The sequence below is a fragment of the Diceros bicornis genome, chromosome 7, assembly GCF_020826845.1.
Source record: "Diceros bicornis minor isolate mBicDic1 chromosome 7, mDicBic1.mat.cur, whole genome shotgun sequence".
In the NCBI taxonomy this organism is placed as follows: Eukaryota; Metazoa; Chordata; class Mammalia; order Perissodactyla; family Rhinocerotidae; genus Diceros; species Diceros bicornis.
The window spans coordinates 87,362,719-87,370,483 of NC_080746.1; positions in this window are offsets into that span (position 1 = coordinate 87,362,719).

The window sequence follows — 7,765 nt, forward strand, 5'->3', positions numbered from 1 at the left end:
CTTTATCATGATACCATCACAAAAGACTTCAGTAGGGACCTTCTCTTCAGAGAGAAGACCATCATCTACCAATCTGCTCCAAGGACTAGGAAACTCAGGCCCAAATCATGAAGAGCAGAGGACTTAAACTTACCCAGAGCATGACCCTGTCTGGGTTCCAGCTTTCTTCATAAGGATGTCTGATGCACAGTCACCAAATATGTCCACAGAGGGTCTCTAAAGTGCTGGCAGCCCACTCAGAAGAGCATGTGCACTGATCTCTGTTGATATGGCTGAACCTAAACCGAGGCCAAAGTCATGCCAACTCCTACTCCGGGTCTACTGATGGAAAAGAATTCTAATCCTGAAACCTTGTTTCAGGGGCAAATATAAAGCTGTTTTATTTTTGCAGATCTTGATAATCAGCATTAAAGGTATTCTCCTTTCTCTTATTTGGTAATATGCATGTACCCAGGTAGAGTCCACGTCTCAGGTCTTCTGCCGCCCAACGTAGCCTTGTGGCTAAATTCTTACCAAGGGGACGCAAGAAGTGATACACGCAACTTTCAGATCACGTATTTAAAAGGAAGCTGCTAAAATCTTAATAGTTCTTCCATCGGGTACATAGGTACATAGAGGTTAATTTTTTCTACTTTTTGTTTGTTTGAAACTTTTCAAAATTAATTTTGCAAAAGGAAATTACTCATCTTCTCCTTCTTCCCCTTCCTGCCACTGGAACGGAGATCTGGTGCTGAGCTGGCTTTGTCACACGGTCCAGGGAGAGACCCTCAGGAACGTGAAGCCACCAGAGAGAAGGCACTTGGAGTCTTAAGACACTTCGAGGCAGAGCCACCACCCTCAACCACCGACTGGTTTGGAATTCTGCAGGAGAGACAAAGAATTTCTAAAAATGTTCCTATTTTTAAAAGACACTGTTATTTAGGTCTGCGTTAAAGCTGAAAGATGAATATCCCAGCTAACCATCAAATTTATCCAAGCCTCAGCAGCCTAGGAGCACCAACAGAACTCCATTGTGAATGATGCCCAAACGGCTCTTCCCTACTTGCTACGGCAGAACTGTGGCCAGCGATTATCCCTGAGATTCCCCAGAAGCATCACACGTGTGTACAAACAAGACGGGCCAGCTCTCCTGTCAGTAACCACATGCCATCTGCTGCTGCTTCTTGGTCCCCTCCTCCAGGCCCCTTCCCCTGGGTACGTCGTCCTCCTCCAGGCCCCTTCCCCTGGGTACGTCGTCCTCCTCCAAGCCCCTTCCCCTGGGTACGTCGTCCTCCTCCTGACCGCTTCCACCGGGTACGTCGTCCTCCTCCAGGCCCCTTCCCCTGGGTACGTCGTCCTCCTCCTGACCCCTTCCCCTGGGTACGTCGTCCTCCTCCTGACCCCTTCCCCTGGGTACGTCGTCCTCCTCCAGGCCCCTTCCCCTGGGTACGTCGTCCTCCTCCAGGCCCCTTCCCCTGGGTATGTCGTCCTCCTCCAGGCCCCTTCCCCTGGGTACGTCGTCCTCCTCCAGGCCCCTTCCACCGGGTACGTCCCCTCCTCCTGACCCCTTCCCCCTGGGTGCATCCCCTCCTCCTGACTCCTTCCTCTGGGTGCATCCCCTCCTCCTGACCCCTTCCATCGGGTACATCTTCTCTCCTGACCCCTTCCACCAGCTACGTCGCCTCCCCCTGACCCCTTCCACAGACTACGTCGCCTCCCCCAGACCCCTTCCACTGGCTACATCCCCCTCCTGACCCCTTCCACCGGCTATGTCCCTCTCCTGACCCCTTCCACAGGGTACGTCCCCCTCCTGACCCCTTCCACCAGCTACGTTGCCTCCTCCTGATCCCTTCCCCCAGGTACGTGGCCTCCCCCGGACCCCTTCCACTGGGTACCTCCCCTCCTCCTGACCCCTTCCACACGAGGAACCCCTCCTCCTGACCCCTTCCCCCTGGGTGCATCCCCTCCTCCTGACCCCTTCCACCTCCCCTCCTCCTGACCCTTTCCCCTGGGTACGTCCCCTCCTGACTCCTTCCCCCGGGTACGTGGCCTCCCCTGGATCCTTTCCACCGGATAACTCCCCTCCTCCTGACCCCTTCCGCTGGGTACATTGCCCTCTCCTGACCCCTTCCACTGGGTACGTCCCCTCCTCCTGACCCCTTCCACTGGGTGCTGCCGCCTCCGGCTCAGTGGAGACACAGACCAGAGTTCTCCAGGCAAACAGGGGAGAAAGCCCTCTCCCTCTTACATGGGCCCACAGCTGAGCTGCTGGAGCCCATGCACACCGGAGTGTTTGCTTCTGGCCCCACTGTCCTCCTTGGTTCTAAAGCGTGTGTTCAATGGGCATGGAAGACAAAGCCAGTTAAGAGAGACCTCTAGGTTCCACTTTGCATCTTTCCTCTGAGGGCTCAGGTCACTGGGTCGAGCTTGTGTGGCTCCTCCCTTCTTCCCAGGATTCATCTCTCCCAGGAAGCCACTACTTTCTCTTGCAAAGAAGTCTCCAGCGGGGCCACCCCACCAGTTCACTAGGCACACCCAGATCCCCTGCTCCCAACGTAACAGGGAAGCACCAAAAACAGAGCATTTTCATAGTAGGAGGAAGAATGAGCAGGAATGAGGGAGGGTTTGTATGTTAAATAAAGATGTTCCCTGAACACCAGTCACAGGTGGTGTTCCAAGAAGAAAGGCTCTGGGCTGGCCCCGTGGCTTAGCGGTTAAGTGCACATGCTCCGCTACTGGCGGCCCGGGTTGGGATCCCAGGCATGCACTGACCCACTGCTTCTCCGGCCATGCTGAGGCTGCGTCCCACATACAGCAACTAGAAGGATGTGCAGCTATGACATACAGCTATCTACTGGGGCTTTGGGGGAAAAAAAAAAAGGAGGAAGATGGGCACGGATGTCAGCTCAGAGCCGGTCTTCCCAAGCAAAAAGAGGAAGATTAGCGTGGATATTAGCTCAGGGCTGATCTTCCTCACAAAAAAAAAAAAAAAGAGAGAAGAAAGGCTCCATGGTCAAACCCCTTTGGAGACACAAACACTGTGGCTGCTCTCCTTGCACATCCCCAGCACTTCACTGTGCACATCAGCACATCAGAGGCTCAGGAAGCCCTGCAGTAGTCTCCTCATTTTAGTTTAATCCAATATTCTTAGGCACATTTGAGCAGAGAGCCGCCGCCCTGCAGTACCAATTCACACTCTGGGGACACCCTGGGACATGGCAGCTGGGCTGAAGCACTCACCCCTTCCACTTTCTGCACTGTGACTCTGGGGATGAGGGGTGTGTGCAGCGTGTGCTGTGCTTTTGTCCGGGCGCCAGTGGTGCTCTCAGAGCAGCATTAGTGTGGCAGCTCTGAGGGGCATATTCCTCCAAGAGGAGAAGGATGGAGCAGGCCCCCAGGGCTGGGAAACAAGGAAACATTTCCCCTGCAGCATGCAGGAGTTCCACTACCAAGAAGATTGCCAGGGTGAGTGGTGGCATCGACAGCCTCCTTCTTGAACGGAGGAATGTGCACCCACTCCGAGCCTGGCTTGGGCACAGGCCTCTCCCAGCTGATTCCTTTGAAGGAATCTCATCTTCCAAAAGGTCTGAGCTGCCTGAGATACAAGAATCTCAGAGACCTAGAGGGACAGTCCTTGAAACAATGCAGCTCTCCACTAAAGACCCTGTTTTAGGAGAGAAAACGGAGGTCCTGGACCTCAGAGCTCCGGCTGAAGACGCTGCGGGAGGGTCGTGTGGGAGGAATGTCCACAACTCACAGGCCCGTATTGGCCACTAAACATCAACACTCTGCTGAACAAAGGAGGCACGGGTTTTCTGGTCAGAAAGAGTGATGCGAAGAGCAGGTGAAGGCTGCGGAGGCAAGTGCTTTGCCCCTGGGCGTGAGGGAGCCCGGGACGCGCGCCTCTGAGAAAGCTTAATCAAATCTAATGGACCAACCTCTCGGTGCTAGGAGGCATTTTAACGTGGTATTTTGGTTCCGAGTGGACAGAATCAGTCTTCTCTGCCTAGCTGCCTCTCCTTTAAACGAAACAAACTTGCCGATCAGCGCCTAACCCTCGGCCGGCCGCGTCCGTCCACCTGCTGATAACCCGCAGGCCGCCCGCGGGCACCGGCCACGCCCGCGCGAAGGGCACGGGGTCCCTCCCGGGTCTGGCCCAGGGCCGGGGGCGGAGGATGTGGGACGAATGAACGAAGGAAGGAAGGAGTAAAGAGCGCGCCGGTGGGAAGGAAACATCAGCCAGGCGCGCCGCTGCTGGAGGACCATCCGAGGCGCCGTGAGGGCAGAAGGGGCGCGTGTGTCTGCTCAGGGGCGGCGCCGGCGGAGCCTCCAGGCGCCCATTCCGACCCCGAGAACTTCTTCCTCCCCTCCTCCCCGCCTCCCACGGCCGCTGGGACGCAGGAGGAACTGACCCCACTCCCATCTGGGCCTGGTCGGCTGAGGCTCACTTGACACACTTGGGGCCAATGGGATGCAGAGAAAGTTTGCCAGGAGTCCTGGGAGTTTTATTATCCTGGAAGAACCCCCATAAGTGGTTCTCTTTCTTCCTTTGAGAACCAGGAAGATTGCTACCATCCTGCTACTGGCCTGAGGATGAGGCCAGCACATGGAGAGAGTGGGGTCAAGAGAATCACAGGAGGCAGATGCCCCTGGATGGAACCCACCCTGAAGCCCGCCTGACCCCTCGACTTCTAGTTATGAGTCACTAGCAACGTTGTCTTTGCCACCACTCTGCGCTGGATTTTTGGTTACCTGCAGCCAGAAGCGTCCTAACAGATCCATCCTCAGCCATCACTGCTCTTTGAACCAGCCAAGGAGCCTCTGTCCTCCCACACAGGCTGGAAGTCAGGAGGGAGGCTGGAAGTCACTGTGCCATCAGCAGTGGGAGCTGCTCCCACCCTGCACCCACCTCTCCAAACCCACCAGACCCTAGGTGGATTTTCACTGGCCACACTTCACGCTTTGTAGACTGGTGCTCGGAGCAAGAGACGTGACGAAAGAGGATCTTCAAAGAGCTGACCTCGCGCGGCTTCTAATTGACAGCAGTCTCCCCCAGTCCACGCTAACCGAACTAAATGCAGGTTAGTGGGGATTCCCACCTCAGGAGTTCCTCACAGAATTCCTGGGAAGATCAACTGTAAAGTGGTTCTGAAGGGCTGCAAATCTTAATGGAGATGTTGTCGTTATCTTTGTCTGATGGGTTTCTCATTTCCTTTTATCTCCCGCCTCTGCCCCTGGACAATGCTGGACAATCTGATAACTTAAGTTTACGTTTAACTTCATCATACAATGCTGACTTCAATTCAAGCTTTGTAGCTATTATTTATAACTGTCTACTTCCAAGATGCATTTGGAGTGGCTTATAATGAAAGGCCCATACAGTAGAACAATAAAATAAGAGTCAAGTAAGGACGGTGGGGAATCATTGTGCCAGAAACTCAAATGAAGAGCTACCGTAATCAAGCCCCAAACCTTAGTACTGAGCTTCCTGACAGCCAAAGCAAAAAGGGAAGTTTATTTTTAAAGCCAATATCATGCAATGCACTATACCAGGCACTGTGAGGTCTACAAAAATGAATAAGACAGGGCTCCTGCCCTCAAAGATTTCACAAGATAATAAGGAAAAAAATTCATCAATAATATAGTGATATGAGGCATTGTTAAGTAACACAAGTATTATTAATTACCATCCAGAGAAAATCCATGGGGCAGTGACAAGAGGGAAATTAATTCCAGCTTCGGGAAAAGACTTGATGGAAGAAAGGATATTTGAACTGGACCCAAGCGGGGCTGGAACCTGACCAGTGGAGGTTGGTGGAAGGGTGCTCTGACACGAGAAGGACCTGAGAACAGCACATCTGAGGAAGGGTGAGTCACACACCTGTTCTGGAGTGTGATAGTGTGCGTGTGTGCATGCACACGCACGTCTACGTGTGCACATCAGGTAGAAAAGGAGATGAGGTTAGTGAGGGGCGCTCGGGTCACTTAGGGCAGTCCTTGAATGCCATGCTCAGGACTTCAAACTTCATTCTGTGGGAAATGAGGAAAAGTCACTGAGGCTTTTTGAGAGGAAAGTGACACGATCATAGTTGTTCTCCAAATAATACATTTTTGGTGGTATTTTTCCCCAGAGATCAAAATCTTAAGTGTGGCTCTGCTGTGAGCTAATGTATTTCCATCAGAAACTTATCCTTCCCCTGTGCCATTCTGTGTTCACTTGACAATTTTTCATTACATCGATTCTACGTCAGTTATTCCCAGAGAAAAGACAGAAATTCATCATCTTTCCCTTTATGATTTTCTCCTCTGTCATCAAACACATCAGCAGGCACGAGTTTTATCATAATTCACTTCCCGCCTTCCACCCACCTTAATTATATGCACTTCCACTCGATGATCATTCACTGCAGTATTCGGGAAGGGGGGAGTCAAACTCCTGTGTACCGTGGCAACTCTTTTGGGAGAGTTCCTGCATCGATGCCCAGGACAGGAAGTTGTCTCACACCCTTTCCACGAGCAAGAGAGATGCTCTGTGGCCTTGAAGGCTCAGAGGTTATCCACCTGATGGGACCACAGCATCCAGCAATACAGGAGGCTTCAGGGACCACTGTGGGATATAATGAAGGGAAGAAGCACAGCTAGTGATTTTTTACAGCAACCAGCACCGAGAACATTGCTTTCCCTTCCCCAAGACATCGGCCTTGACTCTAGTCATTGGCCGATAAGGATACGAGAGTTGAAATTTGTCGAACGATCACTCAGGATCAGAATCTTAGGGTAGAACTCAAGTGTGCCCACTGTTTCCGCAAATACTTGCCCACCACCCTCAACTGCATGCGCTACTGGAACAGCCAGTCTCTACACTTCCTCCCTCCAAAGACGTGTCTCCAGCCAGCCCGGTTTACTTTATTCTGTAAATAAAGGGGACTCATTGCTGAAAGCACGTGTTCAAGTCTGCACAGCGAGGACGACTCCTTGTCCGCTGCTCTTCACCCAGCCCAGCAGGGGCAGGGGCTTAGGATCTGGCCTGTGGCAAGACCCCTACTCACATGGGTGAATCCACAGGAAATTCTGGCTGGCACCTTCTTCCTGTTTTGTCCAGAGATTGATCCCAAGCTGTGCTCTGAACTGGTCCAGGGACCAGACGTGATCTGACGCGTGTCTCAAGCTGAGGCTTCACGGAAACCTCTGAGCTCGGAGGACAACTGGCTTCTTGGATCTGAGACACAGAAAAGACAACAGCTAGAGAATGAATTGTCTTCCAAAGAAGACCGTGGCTGAGACACGGAGCATCTGGGAAGTGCGGTCACACCCACGGGAGCCGGGCAGTCTCAGCGCCCACTGCTCCCACGAGATGCCCCGGCATTTGTGGCAGGGGGCCACTCCCCCACTGTTTCCATGTGAGGGCAGGAACAGATCGTGGTGGTTTCTCACTCACATGGAGGTGAGCGAGACCTCCAGTCAGGAAGAAGGGGGAGTCGCGGCTTCTGAAAGAGGGGCCCTGCGCACAGTAGGAGAGCAGAGGGAGGACGGGAAGCACAGAGGCAGCCCCAGTAATGAACAGGAAGGTGAGGGGGAGAGAGGAGAGCGAGATCAACACAGCGGCAGAAGCGGGTCTCCTTGGAGAACCTCCAGTATTGGGAACACGCATAGTGCTGCGAGGAACCATGTCTGAAGGTGCATTTGACGTCACCTGCTGAGCTGTGAAGTCACTCTCTCCACTGCCTCAAACCTCAGGAGGCTCTTGCTGCTCCATGTCTTGGGCTGGAAGCGTTTGGGGGAAGAA